A 13,289-nucleotide genomic window follows, 5' to 3' on the forward strand; every position below is an offset into this window, starting at 1 on the left:
AACAGGCTCCAGGCTCCGAGCCATCAGCCCAGAGCCTGACGCGGGGCTCGAACTCCCGGACCGCGAGATCGTGACCTGGCTGAAGTCGGACGCTCAACCGACTGCGCCACCCAGGCGCCCCGTATAATATTTTTTCTAAAGAACCTATTATTAATGTTCATGATCTGTAGGTCACCAATTACTTTGCTTGCTGCTGATGGGGCAGTGGCAGGACCTGAAGGTCCAGGACGTTACTCCCATAATTATAGTATATTACTTCTAATAATAACTGAAAAATTATTTTTAAATATAATTTTATAAATAGTTGAATCATAATTAAAGCTCAGTAGTGAATATTTTGTTTCATGTAGGTTTCCATTTTTAGTATACCACATGTTCTTTTTTTTTTAAGCTAGGCACATTTTACTTTCTATTTTGTAAATTCCACCTTGGATGTGGGTAGTCACACCTCTATTATCCTAGAAGGGAAGGAGTAAAGAGGTGAAGATTACAGGAAACAGGAGTAGATTGAGTATGTAACCCTCTTTGTAAGTAACAAGGGTAGTCTAGAGAATATACTCCAAGGGTGGACCTACTGTTCCATGTAAGTGTTAGTTTCCTGAATGTTCTTGTAGATATCCCATCAGAAATAATATAGTGAGCAGAGATGAGCACAGTTTGTAATGAACAAATGTCTTCTCCACTAGAGTAAAATTTAACATCAAAGACATATTTTTATGCTTAATTTTTGGTTGTATGGTCTATTTTAAAGCTCCAAAATGATTCTATAGTGATTTTCACTAAAAGACTTAAATAATAAGCTGTGTATCTCTTGAAGGTTAGAGTCAAAGATTATGACAGGCCCTGGGAAATCACAGCGGATAGTGGTAACATGATCTCAATTGACGTCACAGAATTCTCATACTTTGACCAAAAGCATAATGGAAAGAGAGAGTAGGTATTTGTAAAACTGTAAGGAGCCAACAATGATGGGAAAGATTACTTTAAGAGTGGACATTTCATTCTATGTCAGTGATGACAAAGCTTAATACACTTTAGCATGGCACAGATAATTGCGTATGCATGGGATATCCTTTAATACGTAGACCGAATTTTCCTAAGGCCTACCATGTCCAATTTCATGATGTCATGAAAAGATAGCCATAAAAAAATAATAAGGAGATAGGCCCATTTGTTATTCCTTCTTAATTTTGTTGCTGTTTCTTTCTGCAAATCCCCTCAAGAAGGGAATGATACCCTAGCATGGTTTGAGATCTCTCAAGGTTTGCATTTCTTTCTTCCATTCCTCTTTTTCCCTTTTGCTTGGCCTTGGAACACCATTATTTATACTCTAGTTGTTTACCCTTTGAATTAATTATCATGACTTATAGAGACACATGTTCTGTTATCTGTTGCACATCATTAAGTGGCATCATTAGAACATTAAATTATATCAGGGTGAAAAACATTGGTGAGTTCCACTCATTAATATACATATCACCCTTGCAAACTCTAGTTATGAACAACCATCTGTGCAAAGATCTTGCTGACAAAGAGAAGAAGCCTATAGATTATAGCCTCTGCACAAACACAACTGAGGAACTCCACAATAATTGTTAGCTCACGATGAGTCCCCACAGCACTCCAACCAATATAGTTTGAGTGAGATTGTGGCCAGAGCGCCACTAGAAAACTATGTTCACACTGACTGGGGAACATATACTGTACCAGTTTCCTACTAAGAGCTTGTCTGTTACAGTATCTCTGTTAGAGAGTTATTGACTCAGCAGAAGTGTTGCTACAGAGAGCTTCAAATCTATACTCCAGGTAGTTGGAAGAAGGTGGGAGGTCAGCACATGGGTAGGCTCTGTGAGCAGCAGAAAAGGATGGAAGCAAGGTTTGTTTGGAGGGTCTTCTTCTGTGTAATGGTCTGCCCCTGGTCGACTGGCTTCACTCTGGTTTGACAGAACCTTAGAATTCGGTCAAAGATCTATATCTGTCATGCAGTAGGGCTTCTTGTTGTCAGGGCTGTGATGTAGGAGATCTTGGTGTCAATCCTGGGTCTGCCACTTACTCTGTGTGAAGTCCAAGCCTCAGTTTACACGTTTGTATTACTTCCTAAAGTGTCTGTAAATGTACTCAACTAAGGCTTCTCACTCTTGCTTCCATGATGTAGGTGGAAGTGAAAATGCAAATCATGATGCTTCCATTCTTTTCTTAAAGACTGTATATGAGTGACAGGGAGAGGAGAATGAGTGTATGAATGGAGACGGCCTGAGGGTACCTAGGATTTCCCATATTTCCCAAGGTTCATGATGCTCATTGGCTTTTCAACTCTTGTTTACTTCCTTTTCTTCCAGAGCCTGAGTTGTAAGAGTCAGCAATAATGGACTGGTGAGTAGGCAATACTGAGGTGGTACCCATCTCTCTGCCTATAAGGTATTTGTTTCTGGGTAGATATAGAATTAACTGTAGTCAAAAGGAAGCCAGAGGCTATAAGTCAATCCTGCTCTTTCCTGAAGGCAGAGCAAAGATTCTGGGTTATCAGACTGAAGCGTATAGAAAATTTACTAAACACGGTTTTATAGGTTTAATTGTGTTCCCACCCCTAAATTCATATGCTGCAGTCCTATCCCCCAGGAACTCAGAATGTAAATTATTTGGAAACAGGGTGATTGCAGATGGAATTAGTCAAGATGAGGTCACACTAGAATAGGGTGGGCCTTTAATCCAATACGACCAGTGCCCTTATAAAAAGGGGAAGTTTGGAGGCAGACACACACACACAGGGAGAACACCACGTAAACATGAAAGCAGCGATCAGGTTCTTGATCCTAGCAGTCAAGGATCACCAAAGACTTCCAGCAAATCACCAGAAGCTGGGAGAAAAGCATGGAACACATCCTGTAGCACAGTCCCCAGAAGGAACCAAGCTTGCCAACATCTTGACCTTGGACTTCTAGATTCTAGACCCATGATACAATGAATTTCTTTTAAGCCATCCAGTTTGTGGCTCTAGCAAACTAATATATGTGGGGAAAATTAATCTCCATTTCTCTTAAAGCTGGGAATAGGGTGAAGCAAATGAGGCACTTGCCTCAGCACATTTAAAGGGCACCAAAATAAATAAATAAATAAGTGAATAAAGTCCTCATAGTAATCAAGATAAATAGCACCTGAACGCAATGTTTTAAAAAATTGAAAGTAATGCAAAAAATCAATGCCAAAAAAAATCAGAAGTTTAAGTAGCAACAGGATCAGTAACAGCTTCATGCTAAGCATATTGGAACACGGTTCAAAAGAAATGAAAAAATTAGTAATACTGTGTTTGTAGTGTTCTTAAAGGACACTAGGCTTATATCTAGCTTTTACTGCTATACAAAGCATCACAATCAACACCTTAATACACATACACTTGTCTAATGACATCCTCAGGCTAACTGATTAGAAGTAGAATTATTGGACCAAAAAAGTACAGATTTTATGATTTGATGCTCATCGTTAAGCTGACAAAATGTTACTTTCACCATTGATCTGTGGATACATTTTACTCCTGGATATAATTTGGTGTTTTTAATATTTCACTCATTTTGTGAATTGCCTGTTCATGTCATTTACATATTCTTTTGCATTATTCATCTCTAAGTGTTTTATTTAAAGAGCTCTTATCTGAAGGATATTATCTGGATAGTAACTCCTAGTTAATGTTATAGATATCACTAAAGGTTTCTCCAGTTTATCAGTTGTCTTTTAACTTAATATATGTTGCATTTTACCCAACCAGAAACCTGAGTGTAGGTGGAAAATAAGATGGTAGGTCGTTTTTATATGGTTACAGACTCATAAATATTAAGGGCAGACACCTGACGTCAACAACAGGCCAGAACAGTGAGGAGCTTTTCCCTGTATCTGTTCACTGCTGAATAACTGATACACGTGTACGTAGTACATACATACTGACTGATTGGCATGGACTAATGACTTCTACTTTTTACCTAAACCAATTGGTGTTAAGTTTTTGTAACTTACAGTCAGAAAGAGTCTTGATTTGTCGGGCCACATAATTTGGGGAAGATACTTTTTTTTTCCTGCTAAACACAAGGAGAGATTTCCAAGGAACCTGAAGAACTGAAGAAACAGGAGTCTCCATTTTCCTGATGTTGGAGGGCAAAGGCTCAGGTGGTTTTCTAGATGGACTAATTATAAATGAGAAAATAAACCAGGTTTTGGACATCAGAATCATGGAGGCTGTTAGCATTTACACATATCTGAAGCTCTAAGTGTAAAGGTTGGATTGGAACTGAGGGTCAAAATTTTTTGTTTACCCTCATGGAGGTCTGCCTCCAGGGAGAGAATGTGCTGATCCATTGACTTTAGGCATTCTGGTTTATGGCAATGATTTTTTATCGTATAATATCATGGTGGCATTTGGTTGGTTAATAGGAATCTTCCCTTGGGGCGTGACACAGTACCAGGGACTTGGCTATTGTTACTTCACTCCAAATTTAACCTTCTCTGTTCTCCTCTGCGATGATGTGGCAAACTACATTTGCAAACTACATTTCCCAGAATTCTTTGCCTATTAGGCTCAAGTAGAAGGCCCTACAAAGAAATTGGGAGTTAGGAGGAGGAGATTTGGTGCCTGTTTGCTTGCTATTCCTGTTAGTAAGGCCTCTACATCGGCATTTTGTTCCAGTCTCCAGCTTCTTTTAGTACTTTGCTTATTTGTCTTCTCAGAGGTACCTGGAACAGCCACGACTCCCTCCTCTGAGCTTCTAGGCTTTGATAATCTAAACTTTGTATTCCCTTGGCCTAAGGGGTAGTGGCTGCACTTAGGATCTCTGCATTACCTCAGTGTTTCTATTTTGCTCTTTGGGCCCCCAAACATTTATGTAACCAATTCCTTATATTTAATTCCCTTCCTGGCTAGACCCTACTATGTAATAACAGGAATGGTCTCAGGAAATATATCCTAAAAGATAGAATTCTGGAATTGGTTCAATTATGCCTTTGGTCTTAGGTATACTGCTTAACTCCTTGGCAGTAAAGAATGAGTTACTAATAATCCATGGCATGCTTTGATATCATGATTAAATAAATGATCTCTTGTGATGTGTTTGTTGAAGCAAATGCCTTAGAGACCAAGTGGCTATCATACTTTTTTTTTTTTTTTTTTTGGCAGTAATGAAAACTGCAAAAACTAGAAGGTAGAATAACTACTTCTGATTGCACTCATGGGTTTACTGAGAAAAAAATAGTAAATTTAGGCCTTTACACTTTCAACTCAAGACACTGTTGGATAATCAGAGTTTCTGTAGCAGTCCTAAAAGAATCTCTTATACTCTGTAGCCACTGAGCTGACTTTGCTGAAGATTAATCCATAATTTAATTGGGTAAGTTGCAGAATTACAATACCAGTTGCATTTATAACCTATCAACTTCTTGCTTGAAAGTTAGGACATTGACTGGGAAGGAGTGGGACCTGGAATGGGGTTATCTGTGAGACTCTGAGGACACCGGCTTTTCTCACTCAAAGGTCCTACGGTAACCTCACTGATAGCAGCCTCTTAAAAAAGGCATGCCTCTGGGCACCTGGGTGGCTCAGTTGGTTGTGTCCAACTCTTGATTTCAGCTCAAGCCATGATCTTGGTGGGTGACTTCCAGTCCTGTGTTGGTCTTTGTGCTGACATTGTAGAGATTTCTTGGGATTCTGTCTCTCCCTCTCTTGGCCCCTCCCCTCCCTCTCAAAATAAATAAATAAACTTAAAAAAAAAGCGATGCCTCACCTTGTCAAGACCTATCAACACTATCTCTCATGGACTCTATAACTTGAGTCAGAACAAGTACAAGGTGTGAGTCAGGAGCGTATGGCTATGCTCAAAATAATTAAAAATTTTTGTTATTACATATTGGCAGAAACCTGGTGAATTTATGTGGGAATGAGTTTTCTGGTTGTTAGACTAAGAAATGGAATATAACGTTGGATTAGGCTAAATTTATTGGTATGGGTTCCCAGAGCTTCTGGATTTAATGGATTAGCTCAAACGGCTGAAAGTGGTTGTGACAGTTTGCTTGGTTGATTGATAGTCAATCCAAGGAGTCCTTGGTTGTCTACATTCAACGAGGTTGAGATGTCAAAGTTTCTGGGATAATGCGGAGGAAGAAATTCAAAGGTTTGGAGAGGTGCAAACTTTGGAGTGGATTATTCATCTGGCAGCTTCTCACTGCTCCACCCTCTTCACTATCATACTAGAGAGGGCCCAGCAATTACCCCATTCACTAAGGCATTGAGACATACATTAGTGAGAGGAGCTCCAGCATCTATAAAAAAAAGTGCATAACCATGGTAGCTGTTCTCTGGAGGCTAGGGATGAGGAAATCAGGGTGCTTTGACTTTCTTTGTGCAGGAAGACACTGAGGCCCCTCAAATTTAAGTTTTTTGGGAGCAGAGGTAGAACCAGAGCCGATATCTCTTGACTTCTAGCTTGAGACTCCTTCATTAAACCTCATTAGGTCCAAATCCATCATTCTTGTTCTTGTATATACTTTAAGACTCAAGGTCACTTTGGTTTTACAGGTTTATATTCATGCATATTTATTCTCTTCCTCACATATGATTTATGGATAGAAAATGATGAGATAATCTCATAACGTGCAAAAACACAACTGCAATCCATTAACGTAGCTGCTGCATGCATGTTCACGCTGCTTTCCAGGTACAAAGACTGTGCTGAACAGTTTTAATGGAGACCTTGTGACCTGCAAAGCCTGAAAAGTTTATTATTTGGCCCTCTATGGAAAATGTTTGCCCACCCCTGCTCTAAAAATAAAAGCATTTAAGATAAAGCTTAAATGTTTTGTGATCACTCTTCTTTTTGTCTGTATAAATTTGCTAATATTGTGTTTTCATGTTTGTAGATTTAAAGTTATCTATGATTTCTCTGGTCACTAGGAAAGATGGGGCAATTTTCCCAGAAGACCAAACAGAATGACAATCCTCTAAAGAAGGTAGGCTACTTGAGCTCCCTTTTCTTAGGTGAATTTAATTTAATTTAATTTAATTTAATTTAATTTAATTTAATTTAATGGTTTAATTTTAAGTAGGCTTCATGCCCAGTGCGTGGACTAACACGGGGCTCCTACTCATGACCCTGAGATCAAGATCTGGGCTGAGATCAAGAATCGGACACTTAACTGACTGGTGATACCTCCTATGATTAAGAGATAACTTTACTTTTACAATTGTTAATATTCCCTCTATTTTTAAAAAAGCCTCTTTCAATATAGCTGTATAGACCAAAAACTTAAAGACAACCATTGTTAATTGTTACTTTGGGTTCTTTACGAGCATTAATTTTAATTGAAAAATGCTAAAGAAGTACAAAAAATGGATGCATTCATCATTTTCTGATTGTTTCTAGCTTAGCCTCGTATGCAATATTTATATAATATTTAGTCAATAAATAATTAGTTGTCACCTGCCTCTTTTTTTCTTGTGGAACATAAGATTGTATGTTATTTTCCATAAGTCAACAAGCATGCTCATATCCAGGACAGGCCATTATTTCCGAAATTACTGAAGTCATCCTGGAGATGAAGTTGTTTTGAGATGACTGATTTTTTTCATTATCCCACCAGTCTGAGTATTTACTGCTGTGCTCCTTGTCATCGTTCATATTTTAAGAATCTCTCAGGGAAATAGAAACATAAAAAGCCCCTAGGATCCTTCTCCCTTTCAGGGCTGCTGTGACGCCCACCCTTCCTAGCTTCTGTTGAACTCCATCATGGCTTCCTCCTCAGATTTGTCTTCCAGAGAGACTCCATGAGGGAATGCTTCCTGATGGAGGAACAACCGATAGTGTATCAGTCTGAAGACGTACTCAAACACCTTTTCTCAAGTGACTAAACAAATATGCTGATTGAATAATGATTTGATTCTTCCTTCAGCTTTGCTTCCCTTCGCTTCACTTAACACTGTATTAGTGTCCGATTGCTGCTGAAATAAATTACCTCGAATTTAGTGGTTTAAAACAACACAAATTTATTCGCTGACAATTTTTGGAGGTCAGAAGTTCAAATCGATTCTCACTAGACTGGAAATCAAGGTGACCGCAGGGCTGTGTTCTTTTCTGGAGATCGTAGGGGAGCACCTGTTTTCTTGCTTTTTCCAGTTTCCACTTCGTTCCACATCTATCTTCAAAACCAGCCATGGCCTGTCCAGTCTTTCACACATTGCATTACTCTGACACTGACACTCTGGCCTCCCCCACATTTAAGGTCCCTGTGATTACATTGAGCCTCCCAGGGACAATCCAGGATAGTCTCCCTGTCAAGATCCTGAATTTAACCACAGCTGCAACGTCCCATTGGGCACATGAGACAGCGTGTTCACAGGTTCTGGGGATTAGGACATGGGCATCTTTCTAGTGGGTGCGCTGTTCTGCCTACCACAAACACTTGAACTCAAAAAAGCAGATAATCTCTGAAAAGGAACAGAATCATTGGGAAGATTTTGTTTTTCCATTGCTATTTCTCAGTCATACTAGTTGACTACTTCAGCTGTTGCAGTATAAAATACATTTCAGGGATGAAGTTACTATTCTTGTGTGCCTCTTTTCAGGGCTAACTTGAGGCAAAAATGTTTTAATTTTTATTTAAATTCTAGTTAGTTAACATACAGAGCAATATTGGTTCTGGGAGTCGAATTCAGTGATTCATCGCTTACATACAACACCCAGTGCTCATCAGAACAAGTGTCCTCCTCAATGCCATCACCCATCTAGCCCATTCCCACCATCTGGCACTTACCCACCTGCCTCCATCAACCCTCAGTTTGTTCTCTGTCCTTAAGAGTCTCTCATGGTTTCTTTCTCTCTCTCCCTCCCAGCCCCATATGTGTATCTGTCTTGTTTCTTAAATTCCACAGATGAGTGAAATCATATGGTATTTGTTTTTCTCTGACTGACTTATTTCACTTAACATAATCCTTGTCATTGCAAATGGCAAGATTTCTTTCTCTTTGATGTCTGAGTAATACTCCATTGTATATATATACCACATCTTCTTTATCCATTCATCAGTTGATTGGCCTGGGGCAAATTGTGAACCTATAATTGAATTTGTTTGGCCTGTCGATCCACCCCATCCCCACCTCTGCCTTGTCCTATTTCTTCTTCCCCGAAACTTCTGTCTTTTCTTACTCCTGGTCTTAGGCTAATACTGATAAAGTATTTTGTAATAGGAACTAAAAAAAAAAATGACGTTCCTGAAGATATTCACAGTATCAAAAGGTTTTGAAAATCAAAAGACTTCTATATCTTTTTTTTAAATTTAATTTATTTTTTAAATTTACATCCAAGTTAGTTAGCACATAGTGCAACAATGATTTCAGGAGCAGATTCCTTAATGCCCCTTACCCATTTAGCCCATCCCCCCTCCCACAACCCTTCCAGTAACCCTCAGTTTGTTCTCCATATTTATGAGTCTCTTCTGTTTTGTCCCCCTCCCTGTTTTTATATTATTTTTGCTTCCCTTGTGTTAATCTGTTTTGTATCTTAAAGTTCTCATATGAGTGAAGTCATATGATATTTGTCTTTCTCTGACTAATTTCACTTCGTATAATACCCTCAAGTTCCATCCAAGTAGTTACAAATGGCAAGATTTCATTCTTTTTGATTGCCGAGTGATACTCCATTGTGTGTGTGTGTGTGTGTGTGTGTGTGTGTGTGTGTGTGTGTGTTTATCCATTCATCCATCGATGGACATTTGGGCTCTTTCCATACTTCGGCTATTGTTGATAGTGCTGCTACAAACATGGGGGTGCATATGTCCCTTCAAAACAGCACACCTGTATCCCTTGGGTAAATGCCTAGTAGTGCAATTGCTGGGTTGTAGGATATTTCTATCTTTAGTTTTTTGAGGAACCTCCATACTGTTTTGCAGAGTGGCTGCACCAGTTTGCATTCCCACCAGCCGTGCAAAAGAGATCCTCTTTCTCCACGTCCTCGCCAACATCTGTTGTTGCCTGAGTCGTTAATGTTAGCCATTCTGACAGGTGTAAGGTGGTATCTCATTGTGATTTTGATTTGTATTTCCCTGATGATGAGTGAGGTTGAGCATTGTTTCATGTGTAGGTTGGCCATCTGGATGTCTTCTTTGGAGAAGTGTGTATTCCTGTCTTTTGCCCATTTCTTCACTGGATTGTTTTTTGGGTGCTGAGTTTGAGAAGCTCTTTATAGATTTTGGATACTAACCCTTTATCTGATATGTCATCTGCAAACATCTTCTCCCATTCTGTCGGTTGCCTTTTAGTTTTGCTGATTGTTTCCTTTGCTGTGCAGAAGCTTTTTATTTTGAAGAAGTTCCAATAGTTCATCTTGCTTTTGTTCCCCTTGTCTCCAGAGATGTGTTGAGTAAGGAGTTGCTGTGACTAAGGTCAAAGAGGTTTTTGCCTGCTTTCTCCTCGAGGATTTTGATGGCTTCCTTTCTTACATTTAGATCTTTCATCCATTTTGAGTTTATTTTTGTGTATGGTGTAAGGAAGAGGTCCAGGTTCATTTTTCTACACGTCACTGTCCAGTTTTCCCAGCACCACTTGCTGAAGAGACTGTCTTTATTCCATTGGATATTCTTTTCTGCTTTGTCAAAGATTAGTTGGCCGTATGTTTGTGGGTCCATTTCTGGGTTTTCTATTCTGTTCCATTGAACTGAGTGTCTGTTTTTGTGCCAGTACCATACTGTCTTGATGATTACAGCTTTGTAATACAACTTGAAGTCTGGGATTATGATGCCTCCTGTTTTGGTTTTCTTTTTCAAGATTGCTTTGGTTATTTGGGGTGTTTTCTGGTTCCATACAAAAAAAAAAAAAGACTTCTAAATCTTTAAGACGCAGAATAGAGCTATAAGCAGATACCGCTTATATGCACGTAGGCCTGTGTGGTCATTTCAGCACTATGCTGGCATATACCCTGGCCCCAGACATATTTCTAGAGGTGAAATCATAGTGGCTTCTCAGTCCCAACTCCATACTTTTGCCGGAGAGTCCTTCAGCTCTCAGAACATTGTATCCCTTTGTCAGAGCATGCAGCAACCACTGGGTCCCTTGTATCCCTCGTGTGAGCTGTAGGACACATGAGTGCTGCTTCAGGCTCACTTGGTGTCTTTCCAACACAGCATTATTGCTTCTGCATCATGTGACACTCCAACTATAGCCAGTCTTTCAAGGGTTGCAGATAAGATTACCAGGAGACATACTCCAAGATGGAAATTTGCATGCAGAAGTTTGTGAGGAGGGCTCCCAGAATCTCCACCTGGGTGGGAGTGAGAGGAATGATGAAAGCAGTATTGAAGCATGATGGAATGTGGCAAAGTCTCAGCCAGTCCTGTGGAAAAGCTTTGAAGCTGAAATAAGCCATAAAGTTGTCTTGAGTTAAGGCAAGGGTGCTAGGCACCCTATTTTGACCAGTATTGGATCAGTATCAGACCTGTATTGACCAGTCATGGGATGAGAATTGCTCCCTGCCCACCAGACCCCCTGGGGGCCATTCCCTTAGGCAGTGTGGCTCTCTTTATCTGAAAACAGTTCCCTGAGAAATATTTAGCTGTGAGCTGTCAGATATCAATACTGCCATAGTCTAAGAAAATGAGTGTGTTAGTCTTGAAGGAGGGAGAAGCTGGGGGCCACACCACAGCATCCACTATCGGGGGGAAGCATGCCATTAGCCACTCCTGACTCCCAATTGACATTCTTGGGATCCCCCTCTATTCACCTGGATATTTCTACTTCATTCCCCCATTCTGTCTAGGTATTCTGCCCTGAGAGGGAGAGAAGGGGTGTAGTCATTTGATGTTATTTCTTTATCTCCTGTCATTTTTATTTTCTACACTCTCCCTGGACAGTAAGGTGTGGGCTTTCTTTTGTCCTCCTCCTCCTCTCTGTAGTGGATTTCTCCTATATTATGTTGAAAAGAACGGTGAAGGGTCTGAGATTTTACCCTGCTCTCAAGCTAACAAGTTATAACGCTTGCCACAGTTTCTAAGGCATCTGGCAGAAGACATGAGACTCCCAAGTCGGAGACTGGGGCTTTATTACCCAAGGCATGTGAGGTAGTATGAGCTTCATGTTTGTGCCCACCCTCCAGTTCCCCCAACTCCCATGGGAGCAATGTTCATGGCTCTATATGGGTGTTATGCACAGAATGGATATATGTCAGAAACTCTAAGCACAGGAAGCCCCAAATGTGCTCAAACTTGGAACCAGAGGGAGACATTTTTTTCATTTTACTAGATAACAAACAAACCTACCCTGTTCTCCAGAGGGACACACTAGTCCAGAGTAGTCCAGAGTAGAAGACTGTCAGTGCCTCTGCTTATAAGATGTAAAGAAACATGATTCATGGAGAATTGACTCCCAACACACACATCCTAACCCATAAGCTATAAGCTTTTTTTACAGCTCAGCCTTAAAGGTAGGTGTGTTATTTCTACATTGTGCAAGAAATTATCATCAGAGGCTTCTAGGCTTGACTATTGTTGTAAGAGCTTTGGGATACTAGGAACTAGGGATTTTTAAGGATAAAACATACTGGCTTGATATCTCCCAAATATTGCCCAAATTATCAACTACTTTTGTTTTCTTATACATTTTCTATCTAAAACTTAGGAAGCTCACAACTGTATGATGTTTGTAACACACAGATATTGTCTTGTCTAGGACCATAACAATCTAAAGACTGCATTTACCTGAATTGACCATGTTGAGGACCACACGGTATGTTTTAAGGGTTGGGCCAGAAAGTGAGATATATCACCAGCCATATGTCTTTGGCCCACGCTAGTTACACAGTCTGACCTACATGCCAAGGGTGGGGAAATATGATCTTCCTATTGACTCTGTCATATTCTTTAATAAGAATCTGTCAGTCAATAATATTTATTCATGATCAGCTTGGTGCATATCTTTGTATTAAGCACCGTGAAAGTAAGGAGAGAGTCAAAAGTTCCCATGCATGGTTGTAGAGAATGGGTTCAGGCAAGAAGTCTTTTTTGACTCATTCTGTTTAAGTAAATCATTTAGTAATAGGTTGAGTTCAATGCTCCACTGCACGTTAGTTTTTTAATTTTATTTATTTATTTATTTATTTATTTATTTATTTATTTATCATAATAAAAATAACTTTATTGTTTTTTCTAATTTGTATCCTACAAGGAAGCAATAAAATTGAAAGTGAAAATCACCTGCAATTCACTACCAAAATCAGACTTAAAAAAAATCTAATTGGCTTTATTTTTTTAATATATAATTTATTGTC

The 13,289-nt window shown here is 39.5% G+C and overlaps 1 long non-coding RNA gene across 1 annotated transcript; it reads left to right on the forward strand.

The window, feature by feature from the left end:
- The first annotated feature begins 2,341 nt into the window (after window positions 1-2,341).
- LOC147583281 (uncharacterized) lies at window positions 2,342-12,742 on the forward strand. Its single transcript, XR_015243001.1, has 3 exons — window positions 2,342-2,373; window positions 6,932-6,987; window positions 12,692-12,742. It is a non-coding gene; the product is annotated as an uncharacterized LOC147583281 (long non-coding RNA).
- The last annotated feature ends 547 nt before the right edge of the window (window positions 12,743-13,289 follow it).

Source organism: Puma concolor, chromosome A2 (genome assembly GCF_028749965.1).
Source record: "Puma concolor isolate L17-30 chromosome A2, mPumCon1.1.hap2, whole genome shotgun sequence".
NCBI classification, from domain to species: Eukaryota; Metazoa; Chordata; class Mammalia; order Carnivora; family Felidae; genus Puma; species Puma concolor.